General features: G+C 48.7%; 1 protein-coding gene across 1 annotated transcript in view; it reads left to right on the top strand.

Annotated features, from left to right (window-relative positions):
* The window catches only part of RBFOX3 (RNA binding fox-1 homolog 3), a 732,886-nt gene that overhangs the window by 193,783 nt on the left and 523,988 nt on the right, over window positions 1-15,115 (top strand). The gene's annotated exons all lie outside the window — the stretch shown is intronic.

Below are 15,115 nucleotides of genomic sequence, written 5' to 3'. Positions count from 1 at the left end.
CTGTCCATGTTCCTCAGCCAGTGCCCGTCCTTCATATCAGCACGGATGACCTGTCCTTCATCCGAAGAGAGATCCCTGCCCCTGTGCGGTGCATCAAACCCGCGCCCTCACTCCACCCCAGCGCCACAGTTTTCATCACTAGTCACCGGGCGTGCCAGGGGCACGAGCGAGCTCTGTAGCTGGCATTCGGCACTACTGATTTCGGGAGCTTGCCCAGACGAGCCCAGTTTTTACCGTAGTAAGGTTCTCGCAGCGGCTTGTCGGGCAGTATCCGCTCCCTCGGGACATGTCTCCTCTGCAGAGAGAAGGGAAGTGTCTTCTATGCTGCCTGGTGGCGCTCGGGACAGCTCCCTGCACCGGGACAGCTCCCTGCACTAAAACAGCTCCCTGCACCGGGACAGCTCCCTGCACTAAAACAGCTCCCTGCACCGGGACAGCTCCCTTCACCGGGACAGCTCCCTGCACCGGGACAGCCCCCTGTCCTAAAACAGCTTCCTACACCGGGACAGCTCCCTGCACTAAAACAGCTCCCTGCACCGGGACAGCTCCGTGCACACAGGACAGCCCCTGCACTAAAACAGCTCCCTGCACCTAGACAGCTCCGTGCACACAGGACAGCTCCCTGCACCGGGACAGCTCCGTGCACACAGGACAGCCCCCTGCCCTAAAACAGCTCCCTGCACCGGGACAGCTCCCTGCACTAAAACAGCTCCCTGCACCGGGACAGCTCCCTTCACCGGGACAGCCCCCTGCGCTAAAACAGCTCCCTGCACCGGGACAGCTCCACGCACACAGGACAGCCCCCTGCCCTAAAACAGCTCCCTGTGCCGGGACAGCTCCGTGCACACAGGACAGCCCCCTGTCCTAAAACAGCTCCCTGCACCGGGACAGCTCCCTGCACCGGGACAGCCCCCTGTCCTAAAACAGCTCCCTACACCGGGACAGCTCCCTGCACTAAAACAGCTCCCTACACCGGGACAGCTCCCTGTACTAAAACAGCTCCCTGCACCGGGACAGCCCCCTGTCCTAAAACAGCTCCCTACACCGGGACAGCTCCCTGCACTAAAACAGCTCCCTGCACCGGGACAGCGCCCTGCACCGGGATAGCCCCCTGTCCTAAAACAGCTCCCTGCACCGGGACCGCTCCGTGCACACAGGACAACCCCTGCACTAAAACAGCTCCCTGCACCGGGACAGCTCCGTGCACACAGGACAACCCCTGCACTAAAACAGCTCCCTGCACCGGGACAGCTCCCTGCACCGGGACAGCCCCCTGCACTAAAACAGCTCCCTACACCGGGACAGCTCCCTCCACTAAAACAGCTCCCTGCACCGGGACAGCTCCCTGCTCCGGGACAGCTCCGTGCACCGGGACAGCCCCCTGTCCTAAAACAGCTCCCTGCACGGGACAGCTCCCTGCACCGGGACAGCCCCTGCACTAAAACAGCTCCCTGCACCGGGACAGCTCCGTGCACACAGGACAGCCCCTGCACTAAAACAGCTCCCTGCACCGGGACAGCTCCGTGCACACAGGACAGCCCCCTGTCCTAAAATAGCTCCTTGCACCGGGACAGCTCCGTGCACACAGGACAGCTCCTTGCGCCGGGACAGCTCCGTGCACACAGGACAGCCCCTGCACTAAAACAGCTCCCTACACCGGGACAGCTCTGTGCACACAGGACAGCCCCCTGCCCTAAAATAGCTCCCTGCACACAGGACAGCCCCCTGCCCTAAACAGCTCCCTGCACCAGGACAGCTCCGTGCACACAGGACAGCCCCCAGCCCTAACACAGCTCCCTGCAGCAGGACAGCTCCGTGCCCACAGGACAGCCCCCTGCCCTAAACAGCTCCCTGCACCGGGACAGCTCCGTGCCCACAGGACAGCCCCCTGCCCTAAACAGATCCCTGCACCGGGACAGCTTCCAGCACCGCTTCTGCTTTCAGATTAAAATATCAGTCAGCATTTAGGATAGCTCCTCCTTACACTCAAAACGCCTCCTGACCGGTTACAATCTCGGTCAGACCGGTTACAATCTCAGGCAGCTTTCATGACGGATTCTTACCAACAGTCAGTCCTCTGGACAGCTCCTGTAGATTAACGTCTAAATCAGCAACCAGGACAGATCCTTACAGACGGCCAGACAGCTCCGTGAACGCAGGATAACCCCCCACACAGCTCCCTGCACCGCTTTCTGCAGATTCAAATATCAGTCAGCATTTAGGAAAGTTCTTTACACTCAAAACGCCTCTCGACATGCTAAAATGTAACTCAGCTTTCAAGACAGATCCTTACCAACTGTCCTTGCAAAGGACAGCTCCGGGCACCCAGGACAGCTCCCTGCAGATTGAAATCTGAGTCAGCAATCAGGACAGTTCCTTGGATACTGTCAGCCCTCCGGACAGCTCCTTGCATGTAGGACTGCCTTGTGCATAATCCTGGCCTGCACTAGGGACAGAGCTGTGCAAATTAAAATCTAATTCAGTACCCAGGTCAGTTCCTTGTAGAGTATTGGTCCGCATTTAGGACAGCTTCGTGCAGGTTCTAAGCACTCAGAACATCTCCCTGCATTAAGGATAGCTCCATGCAGATTACAATCTCAGTCAGCACACAGGATTGATCCTCTCAGACTGTCAGCACACAGGATGGATCCTTTCAGACTTTCAGCACACAGGATGGATCCTTGCAGACTGTCAGCACTCAGGACAGTCACTTTTAGAATTTCAAACTCAGGACAGCTCCTGCCCAGATGTGGGTCCCGTGCTCTCCGTGCCACTGGAGTTAAGCTAGCCTGGCTGATGAGGGGGTGTAACCCCGAAACCTGTCCCAGGATGTTTGTTTCCGTTCCAGTGAGTACCCGGCTTTACAGTTTGGGCTGGACTGTTCCCACGAGGCACAGGGTCAAGACTGATTTTCATATGGCCAGATCTAAACTGGGGTGGCATGGTGAGCAAAAGAATGATGAACTAAAACCAGATCTCTTGACTCAGGGTGAATGTTTTGATTTGTTCTGCATTCAGATTATCAATTGTGCATCTGGTTTGTTCTGCATTTCATCCATCAATTGGGCGTCTTTTGCTTTCTTGCCCTAAGTGCCCAGACATGGGTCCTGGGCTGACTGTGCCACTGGATTCAAGCAATCCTGGCTGATGAGGGGTGAACCCCCAAAACCGGTCCTAGGATGGTTGTTTCCAGTCCAGGGAGGACCTGGCTTGCATTTCGGGCTGGACTGTTCCCATGAGGCACAGGGTCAAGATTGATTTGCATATGGACAGGTCTAAACTGGGGTGGCATGGTGAGCAAAAGAATGATGGATCTAACCCAGATCTCTTGACTGGGGGTGAATGTTTTGATTTGTTTTGCATTCCGTTCATCAATTGTGTGTCTTTTGCATGCTCACGGGACAGCATGTTACAGGCTCCCAGTGCTCAGAACAGCTACCTGAGTATTAAAATCTTAGTAAGCACTCAGAATAGCTCATTGAGGACTGTAAGCACCCTGGACATCTCTTTTCACTCAAGCCACAGCCCTGCAAATTAAAATCTGAGTAAACATGAAGGATAGCTCCTCCCACTCGCAACAACTCCTTGCAAACCACCAGCACCAAGGTCAACTCCCTGCAGATTAATATTACAGTCAACATTTGGGGCAGCTATTTGCACTCTGGACAATGCCCTGCAAATTAAAATCTCCATCTCCATCAATTTCTCAGGACGACTTCTTGCACCCAGGAGAGCTTCCGGCAGACTACTGGTCTGGACAGGTTTTTGCCCTCCCAACAGAGTAAAATCTCAGTTCATCCCTCAGGACAGATGCTTTTAGACTCTCGGCACTTGAGACATCTCCCTGCATTCAAGACAGCTCACTGCAAATTAAAATCTCAGTCAACTCTTTGAACAGATCATTGCAGTCTGTTAGCACGTGGCCCAGATTATTGCAATCAGGGCAGCTTTCTGCAAACTGAAATATCAGACAGTACTCCAGACATACCCTTGCAGACTGTCAGCAAGCAAGATACCTTATTTTCAATTCTCAAAGTCAAGCCTTCTCCTTTTGCTATGCACAGCTCCTTGTAGATCTAAAGTCAGCAGTGAGGACTGGTCCTTGCTGGTTCCCAGCACTCAGGACAGTCCCTAGCAATCTATAATCTTAGTTTCTATCATGTGGTATTTGTATAGCGCAAACCTAGCTGATAAATCAGCGGAGAATTCAATCAGCACTTAGGACAGCTCCTTGGAGGACAGCAGCACGTTGGGCAGCTCTTTGCACTCAGGACAGCCTCCTCCAGATTTAGAGTTGAATGAGTCTTCAAAACAGATGCTTGCAGATACAATCTGTCTGCACCGAACACACCTCCCTCTACATTAAACTTTCAGTCAGCATTCATGACAGATCCTTGCGGACGGTCAGCACTTGGGATAGCTCCTTTCACCCAGGGCTGCTCCTTGCACTTAGAACTTCTCCCACTAGTTTAAACTCCTAGTCAGCATTTGAAATAGCTCCTTGTACTCAGAAAATCTCCTGCTAGATTAAACTCTTGGTGAACACACAGGACAGCTCCTTCCACTCAGAAAAGCTACCACTAGATTAAACTCTCAGGCAGCACTCAGCATAGACCCTTACTGACTGTCAGCACTCAGATTGCTCCTTTCACCCAGGACAGCTCCTTTCCAGCCACGGTCCGTGCAGGTCAGAGCTGTGGGGTGGCGGGGCCAAGTGGGAGGTGCAGGTGGTTTCGGCGGACAATGACGAGGGAAAATTATTTATTCATTTATTATTCCCTAGTCATCGTCTGTCAAAATCCCCCCGACCCCCCAACATGCACCTGCATGAGCCGCGGCTGCTCCAGTCACCTAGAACAGCTCCCACTAGATTAAACTCTGAGTCAGTACTCGGGATAGCTCCTTTCACCAAGAACAGCTCCTTGCACTCAGAACAGCTCCTGCTAGATTAAACTCTCAGTCAGCACACCGGATAGCTACTTGCACTCCGAACAGCTCCCACTAGATCAAACTCTCAGTCAGCACTAGGGATAGCTCCTTTCACCCAGGACAGCTCTTTGCACTCAGAACTGTCCCACTAAACGCTCAGTCAGCACTCGGGATAGCTCCTTTCACAAAGGACAGCTCCTTCCACTAAGAACAACTCCCACTAGATTAAACTCTTAGGCAGCACTTAGGATCACTCCTTGTACTCAGAATAGCTCCCACTATATGAAACTCTAAATCAGCACTCAGGCTAGATCCTTGCAGACTGTCAGCACTCGGGATAGCTCATTTCACCAGCACCGCTCCTTGCACTCAGAACAACTCCCTCTAGATTAAATTCTTAGTCAACACTCAGGATAGACCCTTGCTGACTGCCAGCACTCTGGATAGCTCCTTTCACAAGGACAGCTCCTTCTGCGTAGAACAGCTCCCGCTAGATTAAACTTCCAGTCAGCACTCGGTATAGGTCCTTTCACCCTGGACAGCTCCTTCCGCTCAGAACAGCTCCCACTAGAACAAACTCCCAGTCAGCACTCAGGATAGCTTCTTTTACACAGGACAGCTCCTTGCAGTCAGAACAGCCCCCTCTACATTAAACTCTTTCAGCACTCGGGATAGCTCCTTTTACTCAGACAAGCTCCACACGCTCAGAACAGCTCCCTCTAGATTAGACTCTCAGTACGCACTCAGGATAGACCCTTGCTGACTGTCAGCGCTCGGGATAAATCCTTTCACCCATGACAGCTCCTTTCACATAGAACCGCTCCTGCTAGATTAAATTCCCAGTCAGCACTCTGGATAGCTCCTTTTACACGGGACAGCACCTTGAACTCAGAACAGCACCTACTAGATTAAACTCTCAGTCAGCACTCAGGATAGATCCTTGCAGACTGTCAGCACACGGGAATGCTCCTTTCACCCAGAACATCTCCTTGCACTCAGAACAACGCCCTCTAGATTAAACTCATAGTCAGCACTTGGGATCACTCCCTGTACTCAGAATAGCTCCCACTAGATTAAACTCTCAGTCAGCACTCAGCATACACCCTTGCTGACTGTCAGCACTCAGGATTGCTCCTTTCACCCAGGACAGCTCCTTTCCAGCCACGGTCCGAGCAGGTCAGAGCTGTGGGGTGGCGGGGCCAAGTGGGAGGTGCAGGGGTTTTTCGGCGGACAATGACGAGGGAAAATTATTTATTCATTTAATATTCCCTAGTCATCGTCTGTCAAAATCCCCCCCCCTCCCACTGACCCCCCAACATGCACCTGCATGGGCCGCGGCTGCTCGAGTCATCTAGAACAGCTCCCACTAGATTCAACTCAGAGTCAGCACTCGGGATAACTACTTTCACCTAGAACAGCTCCTTGCACTCAGAACAGCTCCCGCTAGATTAAACTCAGTCAGCACTCAGGATAGCTACTTGCACTCCGAACAGCTCTCACTAGATCAAACTCTCAGTCAGCACTAGTCAAGTCAAGTAATAAAAAAAATTGTATAGCGCACTACTCACCCAGAGGGTCTCAAGACGCTTGAGGGAGGGGGGAGGTGTTCTAGGGATAGCTCCTTTCACCCAGGACAGCTCTTTGCACTCAGAACTGTCCCACTAAACGCTCAGTCAGCACTCGGGATAGCTCCTTGTACTCAGAATAGGTCCCGCTATATTTAACTCTCAATCAGCACTCAGGGTAGATCCTTGCAGACTGTCAGCACTCGGGATAGCTCATTTCACCAGCACAGATCCTTGCACTCAGAACAACTCCCTCTAGATTAAACTCTCAGTCAACACTCAGTGTAGACCCTTGTTGACTGCCAGCACTCTGGATAGCTCCTTTCGCAAGGACAGCTCCTTCTGCGTAGAACAGCTCCCGCTAGATTAAACTCCCAGTCAGCACTCAGGATAGCTTCTTTTACACAGGACAGCTCCCTCTACATTAAACTCTTTCAGCACTCGGGATAGCTCCTTTTACTCAGACAAGCTCCACGCACTCAGAACAGCTCCTTCTAGATTAGACTCTCAGTCCGCACTCAGGATAGACCCTTGCTGACTGTCAGCGCGCAGGATAAATCCTTTCACCCAGGACAGCTCCTTTCACCTAGAACAGCTCCTGCTAGATTAAATTGCCAGTCAGCACTCTAGATAGCTCCTTTTACACGGGACAGCACCTTGCACTCAGTACAGCTCCCAATAGATCAAACTTTAAGTCAGCACTCGGGGTAGCTCCATTTACACAGGACAGCTCATTGAACTCAGAACAGCACCTACTAGATTAAACTCTCAGTCAGCACTCAGGATAGATCCTTGCAGACTGTCAGCACACGGGAATGCTCCTTTCACCTAGAACATCTCCTTGCATTCAGAACAACTCCCACTAGATTAAACTCTTAGTTAGCACTTGGGATCACTCCTTTTACTCAGAATAGCTCCCATTATATTAAACTCTAAATCAGCACTTATTGCAGTTCCTTGCAGACTGTCAGCACTCGGGATAGCTCATTTCACCAGCACAGATCCTTGCACTCAGAACAACTCCCTCTAGAGTAAACTCTCAGTCAACACTCAGGATAGACCCTTGCTGACTGCCAGCACTCTGGATAGCTCCTTTCACAAGGACAGCTCCTTCTGCGTAGAACAGCTCCCGCTAGATTAAACTTCCAGTCAGCACTCGGTATAGGTCCTTTCACCCTGGACAGCTCCTTCGGCTCAGAACAGCTCCCACTAGATTAAACTCCCAGTCAGCACTCAGGATAGCTTCTTTTACACAGGACAGCTCCTTGCAGTCAGAACAGGCCCCTCTACATTAAACTCTTTCAGCACTCGGGATAGCTCCTTTTACTCAGACAAGCTCCACGCGCTCAGAACAGCTCCCTCTAGATTAGACTCTCAGTCCGCACTCAGGATAGACCCTTGCTGACTGTCAGCGCTCAGGATAAATCCTTTTACCCAGGACAGCTCCTGCTAGATTAAATTTCCAGTCAGCACTCTGGATAACTCCTTTTACACGGGACAGCACCTTGCACTCAGTACAGCTCCCAATAGAGCAAACTTTCAGTCAGCACTCGGGGTAGCTCCATTTACACAGGACAGCTCCTTGAACTCAGAACAGCACCTACTAGATTAAACTCTCAGTCAGCACTCAGGATAGATCCTTGCAGACTGTCAACACACGGGAATGCTCCTTTCACCCAGAACATCTCCTTGCACTCAGAACAACGCCCTCTAGATTAAACTCTCATTCAGAACTCAGGATACACCCTTGCAGGCTTTCAGCACTAGGAACAGCCCCTTGCACTCAGGATAGCCCTATGCATGCACGCAGTACAGCTCCCTGCACTCTGGACGGCTCCTTGCAAAGTGAAATCTAAGTCTTAACGTAGGACAGATCGTTGTAGACTGTCCGCATGTGGGCCAGCACTCATGATAGATCCTTCCAGTTTTCCAGGCCTCAGGACAACTCTCTGCAGATAAAATGTGATCTCGCAGGGCTGCTCCTTTTAGAATCTCAACACAGCCCCTTGCAGGTTGGACAGCTCCTTGAAGATTGAACTTTTAGCCAGGATGTAGGACTGCTCCATACAAATGAATACCTCAGAATACAGAAAAGCTCCATGCAGGTGGATAGCTGGGCAGCTGCATGCACGTAGAACACATTCTACCAACTAAAATCCGTCTGCCGTCGGCATAGCCTGGTGTATATTCTTATATTTGTAAGCACTTAGGTCAGTTCCTTATAGATAGTCAACACTAATGCAGGGTCCTCGAATATTAAACACCGCTGCTCTTGGCATAGCTCAATGTAGGTTTAGAAATGTTGATCGCGGAGGACAGTTGGGTGCATATTCACACCACTTGGGACAGGTCCTTGAGTACTAAAAAACTGTCTTCCTGCAGCATAACCAAGTCATATTTCAAGGCACTCAGGACAGCTTCTTGCAGATTCAGTCTCACTCAGCACTCAGGACAGCTTCTTGCAGATTCAGTCTCACTCAGCACTCGGGACTGGGCCTTGTAAAGCGTCAGTACCCAGGACAGCTCTTTGTGCTCAGGCCAACTTGCTACAAACTAGAAACTGCCTATATATATATATAGATATGCCTGTATATATTTTTTTATCAGGTACTTTAAGATTAACAACCTGCAGCATTGCCCAACGTATGTATGTGTGCATGTAGGAGAGCGAGTCACGCCATCGGGCGGAGCCGTGAGGGAAACGGCAGCATTGTCCAGGGAGAGCGAGTCACGCCATTGGGCGGAGCCATGAGGGAAACGGCAGCACTGCTGCACACTACAACCCCCAGCAGCCTAAGGGGCGCCCGTGACGCGAGGCAAGCGCACGGAGGCGCTTGAAAAGCAGACGCGCCCGTGAGCCCCGGGGGAGAGCGAGTCACGCCATCGGGCGGAGCCGTGAGGGAAACGGCAGCATTGTCCAGGGAGAGCGAGTCACGCCATCGGGTGGAGCCGTGAGGGAAACGGCAGCACTGCTGCACACTACAACCCCCAGCAGCCTAAGGGGCGCCCGTGACGCGAGGCAAGCGCACGGAGGCGCTTGAAAAGCAGACGCGCCCGTGAGCCCCGGGGGAGAGCGAGTCACGCCATCGGGCGGAGCCGTGAGGGAAACGGCAGCATTGTCCAGGGAGAGCGAGTCACGCCATCGGGCGGAGCCGTGAGGGAAACGGCAGCACTGCTGCACACTACAACCCCCAGCAGCCTAAGGGGCGCCCGTGACGCGAGGCAAGCGCACGGAGGCGCTTGAAAAGCAGACGCACCCTCTCGCCCCGCGAGTCGCGCGCGGGAGGCGCCAGGGAGAAGCCCGGGACAAGGGCGGGGCCATCTGCGGCCATCAGAGGCCTGAGGAGGCCGGGTCGGGCCACCCCCCTTAGTTCTCATGCCATCATCCCAGGAACACTGATTAAAGGTACTGTTACCCGTTGACTATTTGTGCTCCCTCTAAGAAGCCCCTTCCAAGGTTCTCGATATAGTACAAAACTGTCTTATTGGTGATAGCTCCATCGCTATGTCTTGCAAAGCGGACCTTATCAATATCTCCTCCCAGGGTGATCTGAACAGGGGAACACTGGATACGTACTTTAAGCGTGTTATACAGCCCATTGCTAGCGATCTAGATAGAATAGAACAATTCTCAGTTCTAGACAGCCCTTTCGCTCTGGGTTCTCCGCCTCAGACTGCCAATATAGCCCCGGCAGTATCTTTATTGGATGAACTAAATCTATTGTGCAAATCCTCTTACGTCCCTTTGGTTCCAGAAATAGTTCCAATTTCCTCATTTTCTACGCCTAATAAGGGGTCTAGCCAATTAATTTGCACGCCTCAGGTGACGCCACACATAATACAATCAACAGCAAATGTCCTACCGGTAATCCCCAACCTGGTGCTCTCTGCAAAAAGGAAGAGAGGTGAGGCAATACACACGGGCAGTCAGGCCAAATTACAAAAGTTACATCGTATTCCACCCTCATGCAAAACTCCGAGCATCACGACTTCGAATACGCCTACACAGGCCTCCCTGTTGTTGGAGCTTGAAACCATGATTAAGTCGATCATAACTCCGTTGATAGTAAAAATAACTAGCCTAGAGGACAGGCTTAGGGGAGTCGAGGAAGCTATAAAAGTCAACTCAATAGTTACTAAATCTATGGGAGGACCCGCACTATCACATCACACAGCCCCTAGAGAAATGCCAATTTCCACCACACAAATCAAGTTCTCCAGTATACAACCACTTGCCCCACACAAAGCTGTAAATACTCCAAAAGTCGCTAAAAACGCTAGGCCACCACAATTTTCTTGCTTTAGGGCTGGGAAGAATAAAGACAAGTCATCTTATAAGAGAATAGCGTCCAGTCATGATACTTCCCCTCACAAAACTAACCATTTACAATTGCCTCCTGAGGCAGCTCCTATTGTGTGTGTTATGTCAGGAATACCTGAACTCCCAAAGGGAAAACTCGAGAGACAGCAGGACCTAAGGAATAAGGCAGTGTACTGGCTCACCAAAAATAGACCTCTGCCCTCCAATTTAGACGGGACAATATTAAGTGTCCGGAGGGTGGGCTGGCTAGGACCTCTCTTAAAAAACACTGTGGGTGACTTGGTACTCGTAAAGTTCAGAAATAAATATGTCGTACCATACCTGCAATCCTGGCAGCCACAAATAGGGGATGGTCCCATATCAGTTTGGTCTCTAAGTGACTTTTACCCCAGAACATTATATGTGCCGTCATAATGTCAGATAACATAGATTAATTTCTAGACGGCAACACAGGGGTCTCGTATTGTGTGGCCAACTTTCCCCTGTTTTTTTAATTTGTTAATTTGTTCATGCTGCACTTCGTATACTGATTAGCCGATTCATCTTATTGATTTAATTTATTTTTAAATGTATTTAATTCTTTTATGAAATGAAATGTATTAATGTTTTGGTGTATTTTTCTGTACTGTTGTTGCTTTTATGGTTCTTTTTTACTGAAATCGAATAAAGCTAATCGAATCGAATCGTGTGCATGTAAATATGGCACGGTGGCAGTAACCACTGTGAATTTAATCTTAGGTAAGACTTTTTTTTCTTCTGATGATGTAAGCGCTTGTGGGGTAATGTGAATGGTAGTACCAAAGATGGTGTCATTTGAGATCTCATTAGTGATGTCATCAATGATTTCATTTGACATATCATGAGTGATGCAAAATGTGAGGTCATAAGCAGTGCATGATGGTGCCAAAAGTTACAGTTAGTTCATTAAACTATAACTGGTAACTGGCGAATTTCAATGTGGTGTTGATTTTCATGTTATTTCTCTAATCTCATTTCAAAACCCAACTGTAATGCCCCATTAACCCTTGTATTTTCAGTGGAATATGTATATATGTGTGTGTATGTGTGTGTGTATTTATATATATATTGTTTCTCATATATAGTTTCTCAACACTCAGGACAGTTCCCTAAAGATTAAAATCTCAGTCAACACTCAGGACAGATCCCTGCGGGGGTCATTGCAGTCAAGACAGCTCCTTACTGATTAAAATCTCAGACAGCCCTCAGTATAGATATTTGCAGACTGCCAACGCTCCAGAGAGCACATTGAACTAAGTACAACTTGCTACACATTACAAATCGTCTATTCTCACCAAAACCCTATAAATATATGTATACATTTTATTTTAGCATTCAGGTTCACTATTTAGAGTCTCTCAGCACTCAGGACAGGCCTTTGAATATTAAAGCCATATCATGTAGCCCAGAGTGAGTGAGTGTATATACAAGTTCAAAATGTATAGATATTTGAACAGTTGGGTTGTCAAGACTATCACAGTAGTCCCTCAGGCATACAGCTTCAAACACTAGAGTGGTATGATTGGCCGGGGTAGGGCTTTTTCTCCCGTCGGCTGTCTGACTCCTGTGGGAGCAAGAGGCTCCAGCGAGTTACACAGGAGCTTGCACTCTGATTGGCTGGCCGCAACATGAAGAGAAGTGTTACGGCCTCCGTTACAGGACACGAGGACTCCTGTTGAAGCACAGGAGGCTGCACTAGCTCCTGCAAGAGTCCTGCGCTATCGAAAAAATATTTATAAAGTAGGGGAAAATAGTGACAGTGATGTGTTGGCCATGTACAGGCAGTTGATCTTGAGGTTTACACAAGCGGGCTGTGGGGGGATGGCATAATTACAAATAGTCATAAATTATTGCTTAACGTTTTAAAAACTTAGAAATTCAATGAAAAAAACAGGTATAACTGACGGTATAGGTATGGTAATACTATCTTAAGTTACATTAAAAATACCATTTACATTTTCTAAAAACACCAAAGGTTAAAGTGATGATGCAGTTAAGTGGAAATGGCAGTTTACACATAACATTTTAAACAAAAAAAACCTACTGCAATTCACCATTTATAGATAACTGAATGAACTATAACTTGCACCCTCGGGATACACTGCCAATGATTCCACATATTACATCACTTCTGACATGTTCTATTGCATCCTTGCTAACATCACGGATGACATCTGAAATGACATCCTTGATGACAACACTGTGCATGGTGAGGACGCAAATTCTAATTACTTCATTTTGCTGGTGATTTTCCGTTTTTTTTAGTTTGTAGTGCTGTGTTTAAATTGACATTTACACCTAACTTTAACGTCACTTTTACCTTCGATTTTTTTAAGCGCAAAAGAAAAATATATATATGTATATATAATAATTATGTGTGTATGTATACATATGTGTGTGTATACAAACCTTTGCTAAACTTTTCAACATTCAGTGAGCTCATTACCAGTTGTAAGCGTTCAGGATATTTCTTGAAGATTAAAATCAGTTTTCCATTGCCATACTCCGATATATGCGTAGATATTTTCAGCACTCTAGACAGCTCCTTTAACAGTGTCCTCATTTTCAGTACTCTAGACAGCTCCTTTAACAGTGTCCTCACTCGTGACAACTTTTGATGAGCACTGAGGACAGGTTCTTGGATATTAAAAACTGTCGACCATCGGCATAACCCATATGTACTTCGATGCATTCAGCAACCTGGACAACTCCTTGCCGAGTGACAGCTTTAGGCACAGATAGTTCTTTGCAGATTGTCAGTACCCAGGACAGGTTCGCATAAACCAAACCATATCCACGAGTCCCCCACAGTCACAAAGCGAATTTATACTTTGTCTGCCCGTTCCATATAACACAAAGGAACACATTTTTTTAATTTATTTGGTTTTGTTTTAGTTTTAAAAACTTAATTCACAGAATTTTAGTATACCTACAAATGCACACCAGCTATTTGGGAATGTAAGAAATGCAAATATTAAAGGTAAACAATTGCTGTTGAAGGCGGGGTTTCCCAGATTAGCGACACCCACAATCTCTATGTATGAATTGGTGCTGACCCGCTCAGAAGCAGGCTCACATCTTGGTGTAAAGTATTTATATACCTAGTTTCCCCACCAGTTTGTCAGGCCCAGGAGCCTTTTTACATATACCAGAAAATACTCCAATAACCACGTGACCCAGTTGGCTTAATGCCACACTCAGAGATATATTCACAAATAATCCATGTGCAGATGTGGCAGGAATAGTCGAGACAACACAAATACGCCTTTGCCTCCTCCAGGGTAAAATGTAGCACTTTAGTCACAACCATGCAGGTCTCAGTGCCTCACTGTCTCTCTCAAGGTGACAAAGTATCTCTGTATTTCTAGGGCTGGTGGATGCCACCTCCATCCCTGTCTGTAGTCTCTCAGTGTCCCATACTTGCTGTAGTGATTTCAGATAGTCAGCAACAGAGCTGGAGGGGGCCCGAATGTCAGTGTCAGATCGGCCCCTCCCGATCCCTCCAGGGTCCCTCTAAGCTCCAAGCCAGCAGACCTAGAGGGTGATGGCATATTTAGGACCCAGACCTGGACTCTTGAGGGTCTGCTATGTCTTGGCCACTTATACCGACGAGGAAGCTATGGAATGTGTTTCACTCCGAATTCTTCTTGACTTTTGTGATTGGCTCTTTGGGAAGATGGGTTGACAAAATTGTCAAGGGAATTTGCTTACTGATGGAATTTACTCCACCTTATTCCAGACCTCTCAGTCCTTTAGTCTCTGAGGATCCGGTCTACACTCACGGAGGGGCTGTAGTTTCTGTTTTAATTCCTTCCAGGTCGGGATCTTCTTCCCTTTGCCACCAGGTTGGACCTGTCGAGCTTCCCTGTGGCAGACACCTACAAACTCCTCTCTCCCTATAAGTAGAAGAAGCTGATTTCTGCATCTTATAGGGCATTCATACACACACTAAAGCCAATCCCTGCAGAAGCACAAACACACCCCTCCCTGCAGGCACAGGGAATCACTCATCATAGATGCGCCTCTATACACGTAATCATCAATAAACTTCATCAATCACTAGATACACATCCATGCAACATACTTATCCTGGCCCGACAGCCCACCAGCCTAATTATATACCCACCCGATTAGTTTGCATAGCCAAAATGTCCATGGCAGACATTTTCACAATTTAATAATGAATAATTCTGTGACCATTATTTCTATGGTGCACCTTCACCACTGGTCTAATTCTGCAGTCTTATAGGCTCTAACAAGAGTCAGATACACACCAGACATT

The sequence above is a fragment of the Lissotriton helveticus genome, chromosome 7 (assembly GCF_964261635.1).
Source record: "Lissotriton helveticus chromosome 7, aLisHel1.1, whole genome shotgun sequence".
In the NCBI taxonomy this organism is placed as follows: domain Eukaryota; kingdom Metazoa; phylum Chordata; class Amphibia; order Caudata; family Salamandridae; genus Lissotriton; species Lissotriton helveticus.
Note: the sequence above shows the minus strand (reverse complement) of the source record. Positions and strands in the feature narration are given on the sequence as shown.